The sequence below is a fragment of the Megascapheus bottae genome, chromosome 13, assembly GCF_031878675.1.
Source record: "Megascapheus bottae isolate mThoBot1 chromosome 13, mThoBot2.hap1, whole genome shotgun sequence".
In the NCBI taxonomy this organism is placed as follows: Eukaryota; Metazoa; Chordata; class Mammalia; order Rodentia; family Geomyidae; genus Megascapheus; species Megascapheus bottae.
The window spans coordinates 9,471,920-9,499,094 of NC_143521.1; the positions used below are offsets into that span (position 1 = coordinate 9,471,920).

The 27,175-nt window shown below is 37.0% G+C and overlaps 2 pseudogenes; one reads left to right on the forward strand and one right to left on the reverse strand.

The window, feature by feature from the left end:
* Window positions 1–3,289: 3,289 nt before the first annotated feature.
* LOC150055490 (small nucleolar RNA U13) lies at window positions 3,290–3,399 on the forward strand (annotated as a pseudogene).
* A 22,133-nt stretch (window positions 3,400–25,532) lies between these two features.
* On the reverse strand, window positions 25,533–26,254 carry LOC150055491 (peptidyl-prolyl cis-trans isomerase FKBP3 pseudogene; annotated as a pseudogene).
* Window positions 26,255–27,175: the final 921 nt, after the last annotated feature.

The window sequence follows — 27,175 nt, forward strand, 5'->3', positions numbered from 1 at the left end:
ATCACGTTGGCTGGTTTTAAATTTTATCTAACAAGAAACCAAATTTTCTATTCAAATTTTTTGTGTGTCAGTACTGGGGCTTAAACTAAAGACCTTCTATTCTTGCCTGGCATTTTTTGCTCAAAACTAGTACTGTACCACCTGAGCCACACCTCTGCTCCCAACTTTTTGCTGGTTAATTGGAAATAATAGTCTCATATTTGTCTACCCAGGCTTGCTTCCAACCAGAATCTTCTAGTTGCAACCTCTGAATATCTAGTATTTTTAGATATAAGCCACCAGCATCCAGCTATATTCTAAAATATGTTAGCCATTTGTTTGGGTCCATAGACTCAGAGATTCACAAATACTAATGCTCCACGCGAGTCCATAGATTTTTTAATGTCTTTCTGTGACTTTCTGTCCTGATCAAAAACCATCTCCTCTTGAATCATGGCCAGAGACTTAGTCTAATTAATTCAACAAAGTACCATAATGTCATTAGAGGCCCTCTCCTGCAAACTTGCCACCTCTTTTTACACAAACACAAGTTCTGCACTGCGTTCCTCTGGATATTGTCCTGTTAAAATTATATCTTTCAGGAAAATGGATACAGCAGAAGCAGCCTTCATCACACTGGACACATTGAGCCATAACCTACAGCCCTAAGCATACAATACTGATGTCAGTCTCAAGCTGGACCTTCTGAACTTCTGTGTATGAATGATGTAGCATCAAGTGTATCACTACCTGAAGGCTAGGCCTCAATGAAACCAAGCTATCATCACGTTTTGAAGGGGCTGGCCAATAAAGAACTGTTGGTATCTTCTAAAATGTTGCCTCTAAAGACTGCCTAAAATTCAATTTAACAGGCTTATCTTACATTACATGTAAACAGAAAGTTCAATCGCCTGAGTCCCCTTTTCTCCCATTGACAAATATATAATGAATAGAGCACACCAAATAGCTGGTTAAATATTTTCCAAGATTTTGTTATGCTACCATCATGACAACACTGAATTATAGTTTTACTGTTAATTTTTACTACTGTGCAGTTCAAGAAGAACAAATAGGTTTGATGTGCTCAGCAACTTTCCCCATATTGAAGTTGTTCATTGTAGATGTCAAAATTCTGAAATAGAAGATGAATTCACCCCAAATCTTAACTTCTGAACTCAACCACTCAACCAACGTGCGTGTGTGTGTGTGTGTGTGTGTGTGTGTGTGTGTGTGTCAAAAGCTTAGGTGTCAGCTGGATGCTTTTGAGATTTGAACAGATCACAGTGGCTTTCATCTTAGCAACTGATTAATCCATTGGAGGAACGAACTCAGAGCTGAATGGTGTATTAGGAGCACAGATTGGGTAAAAGGAATAAGTTGTAATAGCATGTCTTTGAAAGGTGTGTGTGTGTGTGTGTGTGTGTGTGTGTGTGTGTGTGTGTGTGTGTGTGTGTTCTGGCACTGGAACTTGAACTCAGGGCATGGGTCTCTGAGCTTTCTTGCTCAAAGCTCATACTTCACTACTTGAGCCATAGCTCCATTTTTGGGTTGTTAACTGGAGATGAGTGTGTCACTACTTTTCCTGTTTGAGCTAGTTTATATCACAATCCTCAGATCTCAGCCACCAGAGGCCACTTTTGATGGGTATTATCTTCTCCATGCAGTCTTCTTCCATGTCTGTCTCCACCATAAGTGGAACTGTTTGCTCCACACACTCTCCCCACCCTGATGCTCAGCCTCACCATGCACATTCTCAGAAATAAGGAGCCAAGAGACTAGAACTAAAGATTCCAAAATCATGAGTCAAAATAGATCCTTTCTCTCTTTGGTATGGTTCTCGACATTTTTAATTGCTAAGGTTGTATTCTGTAACTATCTTATTGTAGCTTTTCAGGATTATGCACAGAATTTTTAGAGCTAAGAAGATAAACCTGAGCCCCTGCTCTGATGTGTCCAAACCACATGTAATGTGCTTGAAAATGCTAGGTTTTGCCAGATAGCTTCTTGGTCTAACACAATGTTGGGCCCTTAGTCAAGTCACTTAACGGGTTTCTGTCTGCAAAATGAGATTATTGCCTAGCTATCCAAGTATTGAAAGAATTAGAGATAATTTATGCAAAATGCTTGACCTTTGTGCCTGACACAGAGCCTGTTGTCACAAAATTGATTTTCCTTACATTTTCTTTCAGGATCTGCATATGAGAGAAGGTTACCATAACAAACCACGAAGGTACAATTAGTTCATCATGATAGATGACAGACTAAGTTAAATTATGTTTAGATTTTAAAATTTTTTAATCCAGTGTCATGATATTGAAGTCAAAATTGGAAAAAATGCATATTCTTCTAGCCCTCTAAATTCTTGGGAACTCTGACTTTAGTTTCTACATGAAGGCCATAATATTTATTATTTTTAATTTCTGCCAGTCCTGGGCCTTGAACGTGGGGCCTAAGCACTGTCTTTGGATTTTCTCAAGGCTAGAGCTCTACTACTTGAGCCACAGCACCATTTTCAGCATTTTTCTATATAAATGGTACTGAAGAATCGAACCTGGGTCTTCATGAATGCAAGCCAAGCACTCTTACCACTAGGCCAAACTCCTGACCTCGAAGGCCATAATATTTATAGCATATATATCTTGTATTTCTGAATTCAAGTTGTATTAACTAACTTACTAAATGTCAATTTAAAAGCACGTGACATGCACATGTGCTAACATTATGAATGAGAAACATGGCAATACTCAAATTGTTGAGGGGGCCATACGGGAGATAATTGTATTCAGACAGCTGTAAGACAGTGGGGAAAAGAACCAAAATTAGTGAGTATTTCTGTTCTTGCAAATTTTGATCTTTCTAAAACAACAACAACAAAAAGATAGCAACGCTAGTATTTACAGATATAGACCAATGTTCGTTATTGGTAAAGGGACAGTGACAAGAGGAAGGTGGGCCTTTGGAAGGACTCTGATGAGATCCAGCCACTGGGATTCCATATGATGGATCTGTATGGAAGGGAAGTGTGTAGACCTCAACTCACACCTGCAGTTTATTTCCTGTGACCCTGGCAGAATGTCCCAACATGATTTAATGAAATCATACTTGTGCCAGAAGAATGTGTTGCAAGGCTGATGAAAATCTGATGGGCATTCTGCCTGAGAAGATTGGAAGGAAAACAAATGTTTTCCACTGTGATTACCCAAGTTCTAATTTGGGGTAAGAAGAAGGAATCCACTGAATCACAATTGGCCATTTGTAGCCCATTGCATTAAATTAATCATCTTTCAAGATAAATGTCTCAGAATAACATAGACTTTGTGAAAATTAAAATAATAAATAAAGGCTAGCCTTTGCACGTGCTTGCATGACTTGTGTCTCCCTCAGATCTTGTTATGATGTGGGCACATTACCTATCTGATGTTAAAAATAAAATTGAGGGGCTGGGAGTTTGGCCAAGTGGTAGAGTGCTTGCCTGGCATGCACAAAGACCCCGGTTTGATTCCTCAGTACCACATACATAGAAAAAAGCTGGAAGTGGTGCTGTGGTTAAAGTGGTTGAGCACTAGCCTTGAGAAAACACAAGGACAGTGCTCAGGCCCCAAGTTCAAGGCCCAGGACTGGCTAAATAAATAAATAAAATTGAGATTATCATGGAAGACAGAGGATGGTCACTATCATTGTGTCATATCAACATCTTTTTTTTTTGCCAGTCCTGAGCCTGAACTCAGGATTTGAACACTGTCCTTGGGCTTTCTGAAGGCCAGAGCTCTACCACTTGAGCCACAGCACCCCTTCTGGCTTTTTTTTCTATGTATGTGGCACTGAGGAATCAAACCTGGGTCTTCGTGCATGCTAGGCAAGCACTCTACCACTAGGCCAAACTCCCAGCCCCCATACCAACATCTTTTTAATATGAATTTCGGTTTTTATTGAAATCCAAATCAAATCCCTGAATTTTTTTCTATTTTCCTTAGCTTTGAGTTTAGGAAGAAAGGACCCATTCTGTTCAGAGTTCTTCCTTGTCATAATTTCATTTTCTAGTGCTATTAATTGAAGTGTTCAACATAGATTCCCTGACTTATTGTTCACAGAGAAAACAAAATATAGTAACATTTGGTGTATGTCCTCAAAGTGTTTACAGAATTTTCTTCTTTGAATTTACTGATTTTCAGTCCCCATCTTAGATATATTTTGCTCTTAACCTATCAACTTTTTACATCTTAAAGTGCCCCTTTAGTCTCCAGGGGAGATATTGGTAAAGGATAATGGTACATCATCACATCACATTCTAAGTGACTATTGAATACCAGTAGGTTCTCATTAAATATTTATTTTATCTCACAGATAGCTAATATCCTCAAGTGTGACACATTCAGTGGTATTTTCCATCTTATCCAAAGAAATAAAATTATTATCATGAAATAGCAAAGGGTGAGAATACTGATTTGAGCAAGAGTCAATAGCTTCTGAATTAATAGCTATTGGTACTATTCTCAAGCCCTTTGTGCCAGCCAGTATATCTCTTCTCCTAAGTCTGGAAGCAGTGCCTCCCAGATGTCTCTTATTTTCTAGGGATCAGCCCTCAACTGAAACTGTTGACTGTTAACAGGGTGCAAAAACCCAGCCCTTTTAACTCAAAGAGGGACAAATTCTGGGTTGTTATTTATGCTTACAAATTTCTTGTGACATCAGACTGAAGCCAAGTAACTCTGATATTCTATTCTTATTGGGCATCATCTTCCCATCATGTTTCTCGCTTTGTCCTTCAAGACTCCCTTGATAAATTTCATGCATCAGAATCCTTTCATCTAGCTCTGTTTCTAGAACATATAATCTGACACATAAAATGCTGTCCAAGCCTACAGGTCTGTAGCGAATGTGCACTCTTTTTGCTTACCAATTAATGAAAATAAACAAAATAACTGGGTGTCAGTGGTTCACAATTATAATCCTAGCTAGTCAGGAAGCTGAGATCTGAGGATCACGGTTCAAATACAGCCCAGGCAGAAAAGTACCGATGAGAATCTTATCTCCAATCAACCACTCACAAACTGGAAGTGGTGCTGTGGCTAAAGCGATAGACCTTTAGTTCTTGAGTACAAAGAAACTCAAGGACATTACTCTGAATTTAAGCCCCACATATGACAAAAAATGTAATCTTTGAATAAAGTATAAGATTATTTAACTGATCCAAAACATTTACTATTTTTAAATTATTTACATAATAATAAAAATGTCAATTGTTTATAAAGAACTTTTTCTTTTGCCAGTCTTCAGGCTTGAACTCAGAGCCTGGGCACTGTCTTTGGGCTTTCTCAAGGCTAGTGCTCTACCACTTGAGCCACAGCACAACTTCTGGCTTTTTCTTTGTATGTGGTACCAATGAATCGACCAAGGTTATGTGCATGCTAGGCAAGTACTCTACCACCAGACCATGCTTCCGGCTAGAACCTTTTTTATATTAGCAATATTAAAAAAGTTATTTCTATCTTTATCTTATAATAAATGAACCCAGGGCAGTTTCACAAAAAAAGTGAAGTAACAAAACATGAATGATGAACAAAATAAACTTTTGTCATATGGTGTGTTTATGTATGTAGATGACAGAAGGAATCTCATTCAAAGCTGTTGTACATTACTAAGGTGTAGATAGGATACAGAGACAACAATATGACTACAGTATAACAATATGCACCTGTGAAACACCATAGTAAATCCTTTCTGTAAAATTTATATATATATATATATTAATAATGATGAAAAATGTATTAGAGGGAGGTTGAACAGCCCTGTTTTTTTGGGGGGTGGTGATATTAGAAGGGAGAGCCAACAGGGTAAACGAGGGTGAATGTGGCCATAATTTATGTGTGTGAATAGTCAACAGAACAATGCAACCGGCTAAATCTGCTTGAAGAGGGGATGAGGATATGAGGAAGAGTGAGTGCATGTGTGTTTTATGGGATACATTGTCTGCAAGCATGAAAATACCACAATGTAAACTCTTGCACAAGAAGTAGATACTAATAAAGTCTATTACAAAATAAAATCTATTATAAAATAAATCTTTGCTGTTTGGATCATATGAAATACTTATATTCTAAAACTGAAATACAGGCAATATTTACCAATGGCTGAGGTCTTCTGTCATGTTTTCTATTCATCTTACATTTGTAGTACTTAAATGTTATGTAGATTATCTCCATTGCTTTTCATATTAATCCTAAGATACCAAAAATCTGAATGCTATTTTCTCACGTGTAGGGATATTAAAACTCCCCAAATTCTATCAACTCAAATTGTCCATTAGAACCATCAAGGAAAGTTTTTGAAAAATATGGAAGTCCTAATTTCATGTCTATTTAATCTCAAGCATGGGGGAAGAGAGAACCTGGGTAATCAAGTTTTAAAGCTTCTGGATATTTTGGGGCCAGAGTTTGGCCTTGTGGTAGAATGCCTGCCTAGCATGCATGAAGACCCAGCTTCAATTCCTCGGTACCACATACATAGAAAAAAGCTGGAAGTGGTGATGTGATTCAACTGGTAGAGCACTAGCCTTGGGGAAAACCCAAGGACAGTGCTCAGGCCCTGAGATCAAGCCCCAGGACTGGTTTAAAAAAAAAAAGGAAAAAAAGCCTTCTGGATATTTCTAATGTGTCACCAGTGGTTGAGAAACACCAGTTTAAAGAATGTGACCAAATCTCTCCAAATGCTGATTCCCACAGCTGCATCTGAGCCTGGCTTCAGATTTAAAGTTTAACTGGTATTCAGAATGGGGAGAAAAATATGAAGTCCAACCTGGGCTCTACCAGAAGCCAAATGATAGAAAAATATATATATTCAAGCATCTAGGACTTTGAATGAGTTTTCACAATAGCAACAAACACATAAGTGAAATTTCTTTTTGAAGCATACATGGACTTATATATGATAAACTGCTCAACAAAAGTCTGGGTTCTCTCTGCATAATATTTGAGTTTACCTAATGTATATGAGTTTATCTACCTAACGTATATCCCCCAGCAATACATCCATACGAACAGCATTACATTCTCAGAAGAGACACTTGATAATTTTTCCTCTAGAATAATATTTTGTTAATATGTTTATATTAAACACATTTACTAGGACATTTTTCTGAATCATATTGTATCCCATGTGAGACACTCAATGTGAAAATGCTTTAATGTTTGGGTTGAAATTGAGTTTGACCTCCCAGCCTCAAAAATATTTATGTTGTGAATTTAGTAAAAGAATTTAACAAGAATAGTTAGTAAAAGACGTTTGTTAAGATGCCATTCAAGAGAAGCACCGTGCAGTTGAGCATCCAAGGAAAACTGCTGTTATGTAGATATGAAGTTACAGCAGGCTTTTATGGGATAAATTTAGATTTTCCTGGTTAGTTGTCTTGTCTCATCATGGGACTTGCTGATTGCTTGTTCCTTTCTTTTCTGACTGATTGCCTCCTTTTACCATAGAACTTGCTAATTGGCTGTTTCTTGGATAATGGTTGAATATTTGAATATTCCCCATCCTTAGCCCCTACTCCTCGTTTCAGAATATCACCCAGCTCAGATCCTCATCCTACTGGGCTACTGATATTTTGTTCCTGTTATATTTCCTTAAAAGGGTGAGAGGAAGGCATCTGTGAACGCCATTATACCACCAACCGCTGACACTGCCCAAGCCAAAAAGAATGGTTAATTGCTTCCGGGAGACACAGTGTCTCCTCTTAGTATTCCATGGACCAAATTGTGCTCTGGATGATAGATGGATTTGAATTTTTAAAAAAATCCTAATATCTCTGTCTACTAACTGGGGCCCTCTTGCAAAAGCACCTTTTTTCTTGGTAGTTATTAGACCATGCCAGACTCCCACTGGCTACAGAGTGGTTCTTAGGCCTTATCTCAAGAGCACTGAAGTACAAGCATGGATTGTGGAGGGTTGTGGACCAGGGCAAAGTGTGCCTCACCTAACTTGGGAGGCTACCCACCTTTCCAACATTCAAGACACTATCCACAATATCAGGCTAGCAGAAGTGAGTGATGACTTGGTTCTTGCAATACCATCTCGCCATGTTGGCCTGAGAAAATCATTGTGGATATAGAGTTTTTGTTTACGAGATAGCCTGGTAATGGCTCCTGGCCTTGTACTCTCATCTGTGTCAGCAATGAACTCTCCTATGCACTGACTCCTGATCAGAAGGCAGAGCAGGGAATCTGAAGCACTCGAATAGGTCAGTAGGCCAACACCTTTATGGCTGGCTGACATGCTGAAGAAAAAACCAAGTATCAAATCTGTGAGTTGGTCACAGTCACACACACACTACGCCATTTTTAGCACGACCTGGCTGGAAAGCCAAGCTGCTGGAAAGCAAGAGGGCAGCTGGCCCCGCAAAGCAAGTGCCCTAGAAACAACACCTTCCCGTATGTTTGCAACTAGGATTCTCTGATGCCTTCCCATGAGGGAAGGCTGTGAGATTCTTAAAAGTGGTAGTAAAAACAAACAACAAAACCAGGATTTTTAAAGTGCCTTAAAACTCATTATCCACGAACTTTTAAAGGACTGAGTACGCAATCATGTCTCAAATTTGACTGTCTTTAATGGGTGCCATTTAAAAAATATAAAATGCTTTTCGTTTTTGTTTTTGTTTGTTGGTTTGTTTTTTAAAAAGGGTGAGAGAAGGCTTCCCTCCATGGATGTTGATTAACAAGAATGAAAAGATTTCACTTTGAACTCTGGATGGCTGGCTTGTGAAAACCCTGAACTTTCACATCCTATGCCTCCTCCAGAGCTAGTTTCCTGCTACAGTAAAACCAGCATTCATCTTGTCCCTGCTAGTAGAGTGCTGAGCCCCAGCCAGTATTACTATTCTCACATGTTCAAGATCAGTGTTCCTTAAATATTGTGTGGCAGATACCTGAGTTATGTGGACAAGCCTGTGGACATATTTTCAGATATTTGGAGATGGTAGGATTATGCAAGAAATCTCTATATTAACAAAATAGTTGTACCTCATGGCTCTTACTATGAAAACTTCCCCATAAAATATAGTCATGGCTTCCATTGCATTGACAATAATACAATCTAGACATTCTTTCTTAGAATGTTTAGATTTTCTAAATTCATTATGTGAACAACTGTATACTATCTCCAAGGAAGAAAGAGACTCCTTGTTGGATCAAATGTTTGTCATTCCCCTTTCCAAGTTCGGGTATCCTTTCCCTTATTATACCAGAGAATTCTGTCCCCACTGCTAGGAATCATGTGACAGGATGAAGTTGGCTATAGATGGTTTATGATAAAAGCAGGCCAGGGTTATGCTGTGATTTGCATCCCAATAGAATGGTCAGCTAAAGGCTTGTTTCTTTCATAAGTGCTGGCTATATGAATGATTTGTAAGAGAATGCCTAGGGTGACTCTTAGACAAATAGTATTTGATTTAACACAGAACTTAGCATTTTATGTTTCTTTTCCCTTAGGATACAATATTATTATTTCAGTGACTTGCATCACTATCACAGTCATAATTCAACTAATGTAGGCAGAAAAACCAACACTGGCTATAGATTTAGACTGTGAGGTTCCCTAAGGCTTATTTATGTGAACACATACATTTACATAAAACAGTGCATTTTCTATTTTATTATGCATTTTGCTCCTAAATTTTTCTCAGTAATTCTTGGAAATCATGAAGCAAAATTCGTGAGGCATTTTGAAAAATAGTGACAAGAAGAAAAGTTTTTTATTATGTATGCTATGGATAGTAAATATATATAATATATTATGATATATGTAATAATTTTAGCATGTATTACATATGATATGTAATTATGAAATTATAATACATAATAATTTATTATGTATAATATCTTCCTTTCTACCTTAGCAGTATATATTACCTATTAATATAGTAATAGATATCTATTATTAAAGCAGAAAATGTGATTTTTCTCTCTGGAGTTCACAAAGCAATTCACAGTCACTATTGTTGACAATTTCTGTACTTGTACTATGTTCTCAATTATTTATCAAAATTCTTACTGAGAAATGCTTTTTGCTAAAGTCTAAAATTGTCACCATCATCTAGAAAAAGATGTTTGATCTGTGAAATGTTTAAGAAAGCATCTCTTTGGATTATTTGCCCTTTTAGTAACTGTCTATAAGTTTCCCCTAGGAAATGTTAGGTTAAAATTACCAGAATAGCTGGCAAAATTGGCTATATACATGTAGAAAACCAAAGTTAGATCCTTATATATCACCCTATACCAGAATCAACTCCAAATGAATCAAAAACTTCTAGGTAAGAGCAGATTCCCTGAAAATATGACAGGAAGTGATAGGGGATACACCAGGGTTCCTTGACAAATACAGGCTAAAACCTTCCTCTGGATCTTTATATAGGAGTTGCGATTAATAGAAGGGTTACATTATATTCGCCAGATAGAAGGTACATTTCTTAACAATCATTGCTACCCCTTCCCATGTTTTTGTCCCCATTTCCCTCCCTCATCCCCTCCCTTCATCTTGGTTTCCCCCTTCCCAAATCTATTTCAAATGAACAAACATATATACAATATATCAGATAACAAGGTAAGATGAGAAATAACATAGTACATTAAGAACATCAGTCACGCCTTATTTTACTCTTGTTTCTATATCATCTTGGAGGTCCTTTCATTTAGTCTCATCCTATATGGCCTCATGAAAGAGAACAGGACTACACTGCTGGTGAGAATGTAAGCTGGTTCAACTACTCTGGAAAGCAGTATGGAGGTTCCTCAAAAGACTAAACATAGAACTTTCCTATGATCCTGCAATCCCACTCCAGGGCATTTATCCAAATGATCATAAACAAGACCACACTAAAGCCACCAGACCAGCTATGTTCATTGCAATGTTGTTAACCATAGCTAAGTTATGGAACCCAGATGCCCCTCAGTAGATGAATGGATCAAGAAAATATTATATATATGTATATATACACATATATGTGCAGACACACACACACACACACACACACACACACAGGAATTCTATGCTTCCATTAGAAAGAATAGCATCACTCCATTTGTAAGGAAATGGAAAAACCTGGAAAAACATCATATTAAGTGAAGTAAAGACACATAGATACCATGGTTTTCCTCATTTGTAATAATTAGTATGTGTCTAGGGTAGTCCTAGCAGAGGATCACAATACCTCAGTTGCTTATGTACATTTGACCATATAAAATCATGATAATTGAAATGAATTCCAAGATATGGAAACAAGAAGTTTTCTTTGTGGTTGTTTTTTTGTAATATGCCGTGTGAAGTTATTTTTTTTTCTTTCATTTATTTCCTTTGGTTTGTTCCCTGTTGTCATTGTTTTTTTATTTTGGTACATTGTATATACATTTATCTGATTTGGGGAAGGGAAGGGAAACAACATAAAGATGAGTCAAAGAACAAAGGGTGAACCAGCAACATCAATACAAGACAAGATGTTGAAAATGAACCTTACAAGTTGGGGTGAAGAGAGCCACAGGAGAGGGAAAGTAGAAGATAAATTAGTGAGAAAGTAACATATTTGACAAGAAATGTACTCATTATCATATATATATATTACTGCAATCCCACTGTACATCACCTTTACTAAATTAAATTTAAAAGAATAATACCATTAGCATTTGCCTTAGACTAAATAATATGAAAGTAACATTTTCTATAATGAGGCCATAGGATTATAAAATAATTTCTTCTCATAGTGCTTTGGAGATTACCTTTATTCATATGAAAAAAATTAGGCAGTTAAAACAAAATAAAATAACCATTTTACCTGTGTTAATATATATTAAAGTTATCTTAAATGACTTATTTCGCATACAGTTTCTTCCACTTTGTAATTTCTCTTCTGGGAAGCAGGCCAAATTTACTAGCCATAACTTGACTTGACATTGAAATAAGTTTGAAATGCTGTAACAAAGACAATTCAAATGCCATAGTTCAAATAAGAATGTTGTTTAGAATTTTTTCAATGAGTCCCTCTAATGCAGGAATGAAGCAATTCCACGTGTTAAATAGAAAATTACTCTGCTCTCCTTAATCCACAGCTTCCTCCTCTGGTGTGACAGTCACAGGAACCAGAGGAAAGGCAGAGAAGTGCCTTGAAAGAGGCTCTCTGATTCCTCCTCACAGCTCATTGGTAGACACATTGTCACATGCTGACTCTGATCCACATAAGGTGCTAATGATTCAGAGGATGAAAAAAGACTGAAGAGGCAACTATCCACTTACCACCAGCTGAATCTGCATTTCTACTTACATTTTCTGTTTTCAATTTGCACAAAGATGCCAAAGTAGCCTTTATAAAATACAGATGGCACCCTGCTTATTATATTTTTTTTGACTTAACGGTGATTCAAAAGCTGTATGCACTCAGTAGAAGCGTTTCAATGTTGGGATTTTGATCTTTATCCAGGACAAAGATAATTGATACAATACTTCCTTCTGGTGCTGGTTAGTGGCAGAGAGCTGAAGCTCCCAGCTAGCGATATCTTCTCTTAGTAAGGATCCATACTCCACAGTGTCTGAGGTCTCAAAGCTCTGATGTTATGTAGCTTAAGTGAAATAAATGCATTTTTATTTTCAACAGGTTCGTAGAGAATACCAGGAGTATCTGTCTTGTAGCTCATTCTGCCAGTAAGTTGTCATAACTTTTCTATTTTATTGGGTTTAAGTTTAGTGAAAATTGTATGCAAATAATGTCTTAAATGTTTAGACCTTGAAAAATGTCTTCTGATTTGATGAAGTATAGGGAGAAGCATCCTGATTTTGATTGTTGATGCATTTATTTGATATTAATCAGTTTCATTGTAGCAAGGCCACTGATAGATACAGTGCTTCTGGAATATAATCACCTTTCTTTTTTATTGTATTTTATTGGCCGGTTAATGTATAGAGGGTTTAAAATTACATTCATCACAAAATGGGTACATTACATCTCAAAACCTTCTCATGTTTTTGTCCCCTTTCCCTCCACCACCCCTTCCAGTCATGTAGTTTTTCCCCTTCCCTTCCTTATTTCAAATAAACAAATAAGTGTATATGCAGTATACCAGATAACAAAGTCAGATACAATGACTGCATGAGATTAACTGTAAATGAAAAAAGGAGAAAAGAAATAACTTTACATAGTATATTAAGAACAACAATTATAAAGATAAACCTCTTGTTTCCATAACCTAGAGTTCATTTTGTTTAGTCTCATCCTATATGACCATATGTTCATAGATTTTAAGGTATGGTGATCCTCTGCTCGGAGAGTCCTAGATGTGTACTAATTATTACAAATGAGGGATGCCATGGAGCCTATGCTCCTTTTGGTCTGGCTTACTTCACTTAATATGATTTTTCCAAATCTTTCCATTTCCTTATGAATGGTACATTGTCATTCTTTCTGATAACAGCATAGAATTCCATTGTGTGTAAATACCACATCTTGATCCATTCATCTACTGAGGGAAATTAGGGTTGGTTTCCTATCTTCGTTATGGTAAATAGTGCTACAATTAACATCATTGTGCTAGTAGCTTTAATATTCCTTTGTTTCTTGACATTTGGGTAAATGCCAAGGAGCAGGATTGCTAGGTTATAGGGGAGCTCTATGTTTAGAATTTTTTTTTGTTGGTCATGGGGCTTGAACTCTGGGCCTGGGTGCTGTCCCTGAGCTCTTCAGCTCAAGGCTACTGCCCTACCCCTTGAGCCACAGCCCTGCTTCCCTTTTTCTAGTGGTTCACTGAGATAAGAGTCATGTTTTTTAGTGACTGGGCTGGCTTTGAAGCATGGTCCTCAGATCTCAGCCTCCTGAGGATCTAGGATTAAAGGCTTGAGCCACAGTGCCCAACTTATGTTTAGTTTTTTGAGGAACTGCCATACTGCTTTCCATAGTGGTTGAATAAGTATAGTAGTGATCCCTCCTAGCCACATCCCCTCCAGCATCTGTTATTAGATTTCTTGATTATTGCCATTCTACCTGGAGTGAGGTAGAATCTTAGAGTTGTTTTGATTTGCATTTCTTGTATGGCCACAGATGTCAAGCATTTCTTCATGTGTCTATAGGCCATTTTTATTTCTCTTCAGAGAGAATCCTCTCTTTAAGTCTTTAGCCCACCTTTTAATGGGATAGCTGTTTCTTTGAAGATTTGTTCTCGAGAGATTCAATTTTTTGAGCTGTTGATATATTTTAGATATGAGGCCTTTGTCCATTATACAGTCAGTGAAGATCTTGCCCCATTCTGTGGGCTTTGTATTTAACTTGCTAGCTATGTCCTTTGCCATACAGAAGTTCTGTAGTTTAATGCAGTCCCATTAATCCAAATTTTTTAATTTTTTTTGTGTTTCTGGACTTGGTTAAGGAAGTTTCAACCTGTGCCAAAGAGTCCTAGTGTATCTTATTCCTTCCTGCAAAGTTTTGAGGGTATCTGCTTTTACCTCAAGGTCTTTGATCTATTTGGAATTAATTTTGGTGCAGGGTGACATACAAGGATTTGGCTCAGGTTCACGGATGGGTTTTCATGCCCTGGAACCTGAGCCAAAGCCCCGGGGACTAGCATTGAGCAGTATCTGAAAATTTCGGGTATCACCTTTCTTTTTTTTTAAAGAATTTTTTTTGTCAGAGTGGGGTTACAGTTATATTCATAAGGTGAGGAGTATATTATTTCTTGAATATTGTTATTCTTCGCATATTTTTCTCCTACTCTCCCCCCTCCTACCCACTCGTGAGGTATAAAGTTCATTTCCAGTATATTGGCTTCTGAATATTGCTGTTACATTGGCTCCCCCTTGCTCCTTTGTTTTGTCATCTTGCTGTTCCCCTTCCCTTCCCTAATCCAAATAAACAAACATATATACAATACACCAGGTATGAAAGTCAGATACAGTAACAACAGGGGATAAACCACAAAGGGGAAAAAAGAAAAAAAGAGAGAGAAAAAATAACTTTACATAGCACATTAGAAACAACAACCACAAAGATAAATCCCTTCCTTCTATCCCCTTTGCAATTCAGTCTCAAGTGTCTTTGTGTTTTTATTTAAACTTGTAGAGAAAGTATTTTAACTATATTCACTCATCCCTTTTCTCCATTTGTCTGTCCCTCCTACTAATGCCTATACTACTGATAAGACAGGTCTCAGTTTCCCAGTCCTTTTTTATGGTTAAAAGTCATGCACGTGTGTCTGTGTGTGTGTGCATGCATGTGTGTGTGTGTGTGTGTGTGCATGCCACATTTTAGTCAGATGTACATATACACACAACCCAATATGTCCTTAGGTTTCCGTTCTAGTTGACATGTTTAATGACTATTTAGAATCACGTGTGAATATGTTTTAAATTAAAAAATATACTAATTACCACCATCTAGGAAGTGTTTGTATTCTAGAGTTTGGCTCATATTTTCCACATGTGACTGGTCTGGAACAACAGAAGTTGTCTATGAATTCAAAGAAGAATTTATTCTTGATGGATAGCTGCTAAGTAATCCATTGATTTCTCCTCAGTATAGTAAGGCCTTTGAATACATAGTATTCTATTTTTAAACATTAAATCTTGGCTTCCAGGCAACTTGGCAGTCTTAAAATTTTTAAGTGTTACTTCAATTTTAGTAAAATGGGAGAAACCAAAAAGAATCCTCAATGTCTTGTTAATTTCAAGTAGATACTGGAGTAAAATCTCATGCCATGAAAGAATTTTTATTTTGGCTTCCACAAATCTATTTTCTCTGGGGCATACCAAGGATGCAATGTTTTTCCAGTTTGTAATGTATGATATTTCTCTAATTAAATATGAAAACTTCGTAGAAACCATGGTTTTGCCAGTCACACTTTGGGTTTTTTTAAAAATTTTTGGTGTTTTTGTTTGAGAAACTCAAAAATCAATCATTTCTAAGAGAAATTCTAGGAAACACCCCAGAAATATAGAATATTTCTGTAACTCTTTCCATCTAAATCTGTTTTCATGTTTCAGCTTGCTTATAGAATGGAACTAAACTTGCATGTTTCAACCATTTCCACAAAATTATATAAAACTTTGTTTGACCTTTAGTTACAAATATTTTCCCCAGAGACTGAACAAACTTGATATGAAGGTATTCAGCTTGAACTGCAGTTCATGGTCAATTAGTCAGTGTGCTTATTAGTCTGAGTGAAAACAGCTTTGATGTTTATTAATTTATTTTGCAAAGGCTCAGAAAGTATGCCCCTTGCTTTAAGTTGCCTTAGGGCACATATACACATAAAACCTCACTAATTAAAATAGTAAACTACCTAAGCCATAAATAAAGGGCTGATAGTTAAATAGTTCATAAAATATAGGCAACACAGAAATCAACACTTCTAGAAGGACTCTGTTAGTCAAGAAGGAAGTAACATTTTAAAAAATTGTTAAACCCTCCTCAAAGTAAAAGCTTGAAAGAATATGAAAATGGAAGGAGAAATAAGAAGTGAAAAGCCTTTCCATATGAAATCTATGAAGGCCAACTAGAATTTTATAGCCATAGATGGATGCTTCTCGTTGAGTTCAAAACCTACTTATCCCTCCATTGCTAACATTTCTGAATAAAATGTGATCTATCAGTTTGAAGACTGATAAAAGGTTCTGAGCTGGTCTAAGATCTATCAGATATATGCAGTATGTGGGACTGAGTAAGACCTTCTACAAGGACAACAGAGGGCAGATGAACCTTTAAAACTAGAGAGAAAAAAAAGGAAAATAAAGTAGACAGTCATCAAAATTATCACTGTGGGAAGTCAAATGATGTCTGTTTTAAATAAACTCTAAAATTCAGATTCTCTAAAGTGACCTACTTGTTTTTTTATTTTTCTAATGATGGTATTTCAAAACAATTTGTGGTTTAAGTGAATGTAACTATTCTTCAGGTCAGTTAGAATGCACTGATGACCATGCAAGCATTCACAGCAGGCAAAAGCCCTGCAAAGATTAAGAAATATCTTCTGTTTTTGCTCTAAATGAATACACTAATTGCTTAATTTATTTGCCTCTTAGACTGCTTCTGGAAGCTAGCAGAACCAATGTGCATTATGTATATTTTTGTATTTAACAAATAAGCTTGAATTCCATCAGCCTCATTTCTCACTTCAGAGATCCAAATTTAAGCACTGCTCCCATGTTAATAACTACCATTTAGTGGTTTGAATCAAAGCACAAAGAAAAATAAAGAATGAATTCTTGAATGCCTATTATTTTTACTATTTTGTATATCATTATTGTACATTGAAATGTGTCTGGAAAACATTGGTGATGGATTTTTTTTCTTAATATAGCTTGGACACCTTTCCCTGCTCATTTCTTTCTCTTTAGTCTCCTCTTGGCATTTAGTGCCTCACCTTTAGAGTGTAGAAATGTTTTAGTCCTTTTCCTCCTTTTCACCCCCACTGCTGCTACTTTATTTTCCAATGCAGTCTGTTTAAATTGATGCACAATTCACAAAAAATAAATTACTTGGATATTAGGTGTACCTTTGGGGAGTTTTGATAGGCACTATTACATCTATCAAAGGCCTTTGTTTTGGACCCAGTCACACTATTGAACATTCCCATCATGCTAGGGGCTTCTCTCCCACCCTTCCAGCTAATTTCACACTCAGGATTCTTCTTGGGGCAATATTCTTCAGATTTTTCTTATCATAATTAGATCTTCTATCTCAAAAAATGGAACCATATAGCATTTATTTTCCATGTCTGGTGTATTTCAGTTGACAACATTTTTGAGGCCCATTCACATTCTGCTTGTATTGAAAACTGATTCCTTATGTCACAAAGTCTCAAAGTAGAACCATCTGTTTACTGATGGACACTTCCCCTTTTGTTTGTTTGGATCTGTGATATATGAGCCTGCTCTCCATGTTTTAGTAAGCATGTGCCTTTTCTTATCTTCAGCAAACATCTCTGTAGCAATTATAGAAAATCTTTGCAACTAGTAATGTGGAATAGTGAAACATCTTACCAGTGTCCTCCAAACAGTTCATGTTCCATTCCTAAACTTCAGAAACTGGAAATGGCAAAATAAAAGTGGATCGAGGCAGGAGTCTTTGAAGATTTGTGTAAATTTAGATATTGATACAAGCATAACCTTGGGTTAGTCAAATGAATGCAAAGTAATCATAAAGGCCCCTAAAAGTATGAAGTGTGTATAGGGAGAGAGAGAGAGAGAGAGATCTCTGGAAGAGACCAAGAATCAAGTCTCTCCACATGGAACACAACTCAAACAAGACTTCATTTTAGGACTTCTGTTTTCCAGAAATGCAAAGTAATAAATTTATAGTTTATTTAACCAGCAAATTGTGTAATCATTTATTATAATAGTAATAGGAAACTAATTTACACTCCCTAAGCCTTTCCAATTCATCCTCTCTGCCATCAAAATGATCATTTTTAACTTGCAAATTGGATTTTCCTTTTGCCTCATTTTAAATGTTTTCTACAGAGCTAAATCAAAACCCTGTCACATGATATAACTTTCAGCCTCCACCTGCCTAACCACACTTGATCACCATTGTCCCATAAAACCTAGCATTCAGTATACTACCCTCCATTCCCTAAGTTCTTCTATCTTTCCAAAATCTGGGCCCTGGTCACTTGTCCCTCTATTTATTACTCAGTGGGAAAAATGTCTATTTTTTAAGTATTAGAGCTATCATTTTCTATTTTATAAAGCTTTCCTGAGTCTTTCTCTTTCTTCTTTTCTACCCTTGCTTCTCTTGGTAGTAGTGAGGTTTGAACTCAGGGCCTTATGCAATAAGGCAGGTGATTTACCACTTGAACATGCCCTCAGCCCTCTTTGGCTTTTAGGTTACTTTTCAGATAAGGTCTCTTGTTTATGCTCAAACCAGCTTTAGAAGTGACCCTCCTATCTATGCTTCCCACATAGATGAGATCAAAACATGTGCCGCCATGTTTAGTTTACTGGCTCAGATGGAATCTCACTGTTCCCCATGGATGGCCTGGAATTTTAATCATCCTAATATTTGCCTACCAAATAGCTGAGATTGCAAGCATGTATCACCAAGCCAAGCCTGAATACTTCCCTGAAATTTTCTTTCTTCTTTCTTTCTTTCTCTTTCTTTCTTTCTTTCTCTTTCTTTCTTTCTTTCTTTCTTTCTTTCTTTCTTTCTTTCTTTCTTTCTTCTCTTTTCTTTCTTTCTTTCTTTTTGATGCAATCATAGGGCTTGATCTCAGAACCTAGGAGCATGTCCCTGAGCATTTCTTAAATTATTTTATTGTTGTTTTAGAGATGATATACTGTGGAGTTACCTTTACACACATCAAATAATAAGTACATTTCTGTCCTTTTGCGTAGTATCATCTGTTCCCTCATCTTCTCATTCCCTCCCTCCCATCTCCGCCCATGAGTTGCTTGGTTCACTTTCATCAATGTCTAGTGAATCCAGTGAGCCCCATTACTGCACATTTTTGCTCATTTTCCAATGATTCTGTGCCTCCCTCAACCTCCCCTCAGATGTGTATGTGCATATATCATATATGAAGTAAAAAACACACTCATCAAAAAAAAGTAAGACAAATTATGAGAAGATCCTTTGTTGCCTTATTTTGGAGTTTGTTTCAGTATGTATATTATTTTATATACTTATGAAGAGGTGCTCGGGTATTATAATTTGGTGTTTTTTTCCTAAGACTATCCTCTTTTGGGCTCACTATGTATGGGTGTCTAGAATCCTGTATACCATGTCAATATACTGTTTTAAATCTAACATCCATCTGTCAGAGAGAATGCATGCTCTTTGTGTCTCTGATCTTGGCTTACCTCACTCAACATGATTCATTCAAGTTCCATTCATTTCCCTGCCTTTATATTATCCTTTCTAATGGCTGTGTAAAATTCCCTTGTATATAGGTACCACATTTGTTGGATCTATTGATCTATTGTGGGGCATCTGGATTGTTTGCATATCTTATCTCTTGTGAACAGTGCATGTAGCAATGAACATGACTGTGTAGCTGTCCTGGTCAAATCCTGGGCCATGAGGGTAGATGCTAAGGAGTGGTATGGTTGGGTCCTAGGGAAGCTCTATGTTTGGTTTTTTGAAGAACCTCTGGACTGCTTTCCAGAGTACTTGTATTAGTTAAAATTTCCACCAGCAGTACAGTGGGGTTCCTTTTTCTCCATATACCCACCAGTACTTGTTGATGTCTGAATTCAGAAGATTGGTCAGTCTAACTGGGGTCAAATGGTATCTCAAGAATGTTTTGATTGGCATTCCCTTTACAGTCAGGGATGATGAACATTTCCTCATGTGTTTCTTTGCCATTTTTACCTGTCCTTTGGCAAGAGTAAGTTGTCAAAATCTCTCATTATTATTGCATTTGTGTCTATCTTGTTTCATAAGTCCCAGCCAGAGGCCAGAGTATTTGTTTAATGTATTTAGGTGCTCCATTTTTCGGTGTGGTGCATAGATCCTCTCCAAGGATCATTCCCTTTGTTCATGTGGAATGGCCTTTCTCATCTTTTTGTGCTGATTTTGATGAGAAATCTATTTTATCAGATATCAATATGGGCACTTCTGCCTTGTTGCAGGGCATATTTGCATAAAAGATATTTTTTCATCCCTTCACTCAGAGTTTGTTTTGTTTTTTTTTTGCCAGTCCTGGGCTTGAGCTCAGGGCTTGAGCACTGTCCTTGGACCCAGGCCCCATTTCAAATAAACGAATAAACATATATACAATATACTAGGTAACAAAGTCAGATACAGTAACCACATAAGATTAACATAAGTGGAAAAAAAGAGAAAAGAAATAACTTCACATAGTATATTAAGAACAACAATCACAAAGATAAACCTCTGTTTCCACATCCTAGAGTTCATTTTGTTTAGTCTCATCCTGTATGGCATTTTATAAAAAACATTTTAATAATGTAACTACCTTTTATTAACTTTTTTGCCAGTCCTGGGCACTGTCCTTGGGCTTTCCTCAAGGCTAGAGCTCTACCCTGAGCCACTGCACCACTTCTGGCTTTTTCTATGTATGTGGTACCAAGGAATTGAACCCAGGTCTTCGTGCATGCTAGGCAGGCACTCTACCACTAGGCCAAACTCCCGGCCCCTTTTATTAATTTTTAAGCAAAATCTTCCCATATTATCCAGGCTTGCCTCAAACTCCTAGACTAAAACGACCCTCCTATCTGAGCCTCCAGAGTAGCTGGGATGACAGATTTGCCCTACTTCTTCCAGCTTATTATGACTTCCATTTTGAAATTCATCAAACAATACAACTATTTTAAGGCAGCAAGTTCTTTTTAAAGTCTAGTGATCTGTTATTAATAGGTATACTTGGAAGATATTTAGCAAGTAAGCTATCAATGTATAAATCCAAAAATGACATATGGTTTATAAATTTTAATCAGCATCCAAATGAGCATCTGTTTGCTGCTGATAGTCTGCCAACTCTCCTACCTATTCCAGGCCATGCCTGGCATGGCAAATAAGTCCAGATATCTTAATAGCAGAAAGTATTGGCAGCTTTACTTTCTTCTCAATCTCAACAGCAGTCCCTTGAAACCACAGCACAGCACACAGCACAAATGGACTCCTTCACTGATAAACTGCTTTACCTACAGGCAGTTTAATGAATACTACAGGGTGAAGATGATAATGATTAAAATTTATTAAACAAATACAGAAATTATTCAGAGCTCCAACACTGACTGAGTATCCCACAAGCCTGGAGCTGGTTAAAGCATCTCAGAACACAGCAAGGCTACTGTTCCAGTTCCACATGGATTGTCCTGACAATTATGAAATCATGACACATGCCTCCTTTCCAGTTCCACAGTCCAGGGTCTAATGGTATTCCTATAATAAAACTATCATGTTTGCTTGAGCCCACTGGGGGATTGCAATAAAGGACTTCCAGTATAAAAAGCAAAGAAGCAGCAACAACAAAACAGTTCTTCAATCAGGTAGAATTTTCCAGGTCTATGTTCCTACTCAAATGATCCCAGCCCATAAAGCTTTTGAGTAGTACACTCCAATGCTAATGCACTTGCCAAATTTTACTTCTCTTAGATGGCCACAATTCTGTGAGAGTCTCAGATCCTGATCTTCTCACTGTTTCTGATCCAGCAGGTACATTTCCCCTGAGTCATCTTTCTATCACTTCATCCACTGCTTCTCTGGTAAATTCTTGTATATAAAAGCATGTGAGTACACACAAATATAATACCAATATATAATACACATACACTTACACAAACACATACACATACCCTCCAAAAGACTGACTTCTCCTATTTTTAAAGCCTTAGCTTCTTAATGTCACCTCTTAGAGAACCATATGGGAGACAGAATAATGGCTTCCCAAAGATTTCTATATTCATCATATGTATTCATCAAATCTTCATTGAGCAGGTGTCAGGGCCTGTTCTTGTTTCTGGAGATACTCACTGAAAAAAATACATAGAAATCCCTTTTCACCTTTTACTTTCTAGCTCACATATAAGACTCTCATTAGATTTCTTTTCATTATAATCCTCATAATTTTGGAGGGAGTGTTTACCATATGTTGCTTACGATTTGGCCTACTGGCTAAACTCTGTCTTACTGTTTTAGAGATGCCTTGTGTCTGTGCAGTTTATCTTTGTGTAAATGCAATACAGGGTCTGTCAGGTTGAAAATGACCTATTTTACATAAGTAAATGTATTAAATGCAGTGCTTGTTTGATACTCAGCTGGTAGTAGTATTTTTGTGGGTCTGGCTGGAGGAGGTATATCATTGGAGATATACCTTCTCCCCAATTCCTTCCTCTTTTTTTGTTCAGTAGAAACTGAGCGATGGTATAATTTAGATTACAAGTACGTATGAAGTTTCATATTTAAAACTTGGTTCCCCTATTCAGATTGAGCACCTTGACTTGCTACATTTAACAAGATTTTCTAGGAAAGTAAGTAGATAGTTGTATAGAAGTGCCTACTCTTTGGTTTTGGAAGCAAGGTTAATTCAAGTATTTATTGAACAATTAATTCACAGTTCTTTTTACTGTTTGGTTGGTTGGTTTTGCTTTTTTTTATTGTAATTAGTAAAAGGGTTACATGATATTTGCCAGATAGAAGGTGCATTAATTCACATACATTGATACCCTTTCACATGTCTTGGTATCCGTTTCCCTCCCCCCTCCACACCCCCCACCCGTCTTGGTTTTCCCCCTTCCCTATCAAATTTCAAATATCCAAATACAAATAAATTCAATATATCAGATAACAAAGTGAGATACTATACCAATATGAGATAACCAAGGGACAGCAGAGGAGATGAGAGACAACATAGTACATTAAGGACAACAATCATTCATTATATGGCTTTTGTTTCAGTATCCTGGAGGTCCTTTCAATTAGCTTCACATTATATGTCCTTATGTATCAAGATTTTGCTCTATTGCAAATCTCTGCTAGTAGAGCCCAAGGTTTCTACTGATTATGACGAATGAGGGAAACCATTGAGCCTAAGTTCCTTTGAGTCTGGCTTACTTCACTTAATATGATTTTTTCTAAGTCTTTCCATTTCCTAACAAATGGGGCGATGTCATTCTTTCTGACAGCAGCATAGAATTCCATTGTGTACAAATACCACAACTTGTTGATCCACTCATCAACTGAGGGACATCTAGGTTGGTTCCATATCTTTGCTATGGTGAATAGTGCTGCAATGAACATTGTTGTGCTAGTGGGTTTAGTATGTCCTTATTTCTGGGTGGTTGGGTAAATGCCAAGTAGTGGAATTGCTGGGTCATAGGGGAGTTCTATGTTTAGCCTTTTGAGGCACTGCCACACTGCTTTCCATAGTGGTTGAACGAGTTTGCACTCCCACCAACACTGTAGTAGTGATCCCTCCTGGCCACATCCCCTCCAGCATTTGTTGTCATTCGTTTTCCTGATCCTGGCCATTCTAGCTGGAGTGAGGTGGAATCTTAGAGTTGTTTTGATTTGCATTTCTTTTATGACCAGAGATGTTGAGCATTTCTTCATGTGTCTATAGGCCATTTTTGTTTCTTCTTCAGAGAGGACTCTCTTTAAGTCTTTGGCCCATTTTTTAATGGGATGATTGTTACTTTGGAGGTTAGTTTTGGAGTGATTCAATTTTTTGAGTTGTTGATATATTTTAGATTGAGGCCTTTGTCCGTTGTTTGGTTGGTGAAGATCTTCTCCTACTCTGTAGACTTCCTAATTAGTTTACTAGCTATGTTCTTTGCCATACAAAAGCTCTGCAGTTTAATGCAGTCCCACTTATCCAGCCTTTCTCTGATTTGTTGTGATTCTTGGTCCTTATTAAGAAAGTTTCGACCTGTGCCAAGGAGGCCTAGTGTATCTCCTATTCCTTCCTGTAGAGTTTTCAGTGTGTCAGCTTTTACCTCCAGGTCTTTGATCCATTTGGAGTTAATTCTAGTGCAAGGTGACAAAGAAGGATCCAGCTTTAGTTTTCTGCAGGTGCTTAACCAGTTCTGCCAGCACAACTGGTTTTGCTTTTGTTTTGCTTTGTTTTGTTTTTTGTGGAACTGAAGAATGAACCCAGGGCCTTGTACTTGTCAGGAAAATGCTCTTCCACTGAGCTAAATCTTCAGCCCCTCACAGCTCTTTTGAAAAGTGGTCTATCTCCTTTCATCTACGAAAATGCTACCTACGAAGTTGATTTCCTACCTAGGCCGATTTCAGTTTTCCCTATAAATACTTCAACCCAGGGACAAGTAGGCAGCAAGAGAGACTAAGGGAAAAATCATATGGAAGGTGGCAGGCAGAGGACCAAAACCAATAGCATAGAGAAGGCATCAGGAAAAGATTAAGATGTGGTATATTTTTGTATTGTCTGTAACTTTAAATGTTATTCAAATGCTAAGTGTTGGTGGCTCATACACCTGTAACCCTAGCTACTTAGTAGGCTGAAATGTGAAGATTGCAAAGCTAACTGGGGCATACAAGCAATACCATAAAACTCTTATCTCCAGTTAAATACAAAAAGACAGAAGTGGATGTATGGCTCAAGTGGTAGAGCACAAATGTTCAGGGAGATTATTCAGGCCAAGCTTAAGTCCCAACACACACACACACACACACACACACACACACACACACACACACACAGCTCCCAAAGTGATCAAAAGTGGATTTTAGGTACCCATATCTTTAGCAATAAATGCATATCATATCTTTTCTTCACTTGAGCTACTCAGATCTAAGAGAGGTATATTGAAATCACCAGAATGTGGTTTGTACCAATTAATCTTTTGCTTTATATATTTTGGAATTATGTTGTTTGATCCATAAAGTTACATTTTCGTAGATTCAAACATTCATTTTATTTAAGACAGTTGGTAACTTTTTATTGAGCCTTTTAGATTACAATGTGAAGTAAAAGGAAAAAGTACTCCTCAACCAGTATTTTACACAGCTATACCAAAATAGTTTAGATACATGGGATTGCATTTCCCAAAAACTGGTATCAAGTATAAACAGGTCTTAACTCCTTGGGTTTTCCAGTTGACTATTCCAACCTAAATTTTAAGGCCAAGTCTCATCATTGCTTGATTTCTTCAGATCTGAAGCACTGTTTTTTAATCGATGTCCACTAATTCCACTTCAAAAATGAGTTTAGCATTTGGTGGAATTTTGGCATCGGGCTGTCCTTTCTTTCCATACGCCCATTCTGGTTCAATCTCCAGTCGAGCCTTTTCTCCTTTACTCACAGTCAAAGGGGCTTCATCTGATAACTTTACCTACTCCAACCTTAAAACTTAACGGCTTGGCACTTTTTTTTTCTTTGAACTTGTTTGAATATTAGTATCAAAAACAGTTCCATCCTGTAGTGTTCCTGTGTACCAGCAGTGAACAACATCTCCCTTTTTCGGAAAGTTCGTTTTAGCTCCCTTTTTTAGAACAGATTTTGTATATTTTGGTGGACCCTCATCCAGAGTCTCTTCAGACTTGGTTTTTTTGGGTTTATCTTCATTAAGCTTCACATTTTTCACTTGCTCAGACACTTATACTTTCAGTACCTCTGAAACGCTTACTTTCAAAAAGATAGTTATAGGTTGTAACCAAATGGTCCTTATTAGCTGTCTTGGCAACATTTTTGATGTTTCCTAATAATTTATGCTCTGCCAGAAACGAATCTGAACCGTTATTCTGCAGAAACTTGATAATGTCCTTCTTGGGCAGCGGCTTGCTGCGTAGCTGCTCCATGGTCCACGCCCGCTGTGGCACAGCGGCCACCATCTTCCCCCGCAGGCGCTTAGCACAAACATTCATTTTGATAGATTTCTTTTTTATGAGTAAACATCCAAGAAATAATGTTTGGAGATGAGAAAATTTTTCATTTGGAAGACCTGCTTAATCTTTTGTAACCCTTTACACCTTTGCTGTTTTATAAAAGCTAAACCAATAAAAACATAATTGTAAAGGAAATTGAGTATTTAGTAGGATATTATTTCTCTTTATTAAGCTGCCTCACTTTATTGCTACTCTATGTAGAGTGCTATGTCCCTAACTTCAACTCCCCTCCTTCTGGGTCCACCGACACCTTCAACTTGTAACACGTTTTCTGTCTCTTTTAGAAAACACTTAAACCATCTAATTACTATAAAATCATGAAGTCTGAAATTTCCTTCAGACTTGTTGATCCCAGCTGTTGAATTTTCACATTACAACTTAATGATAATGCCTAGTTAGGTTGAAAAAAAATACCACACTTCAAAATGCCTAACAAAAACAAGTAAAATTTAAGAAGCAAAGGAAACTTAATTTTCCCAAGTGTACCGATAACTTCTTATCTCTTGATATTGTGATTCATATTATGGATTCAAGAATCATGACTTTTGTATAGCTGACATTGTGTTGCTTTTAGTCAATGGCATTTAATATTTAATATTATTAATATAATATTTAATATTATTAATATTATATTTAATATTAATGCCTGGAGCTATTTTTAGAAGAGTGAACTATTAAGAAGGAGATCCATTGTTTTCTCTTACTTCATTTAAGCTCTTGAGTCTCAATATACTTTGTGGCAATACTTTGGAGATAAATTTAGCTTCACATTTTTCTGTGAAGTAAAATCTGTCCCTGCTAAATAGTGAAGCATGGCAGGCATAGATGGCGCTCACATGAGTGAATGACAGAGTTCCTGGTCAAGGA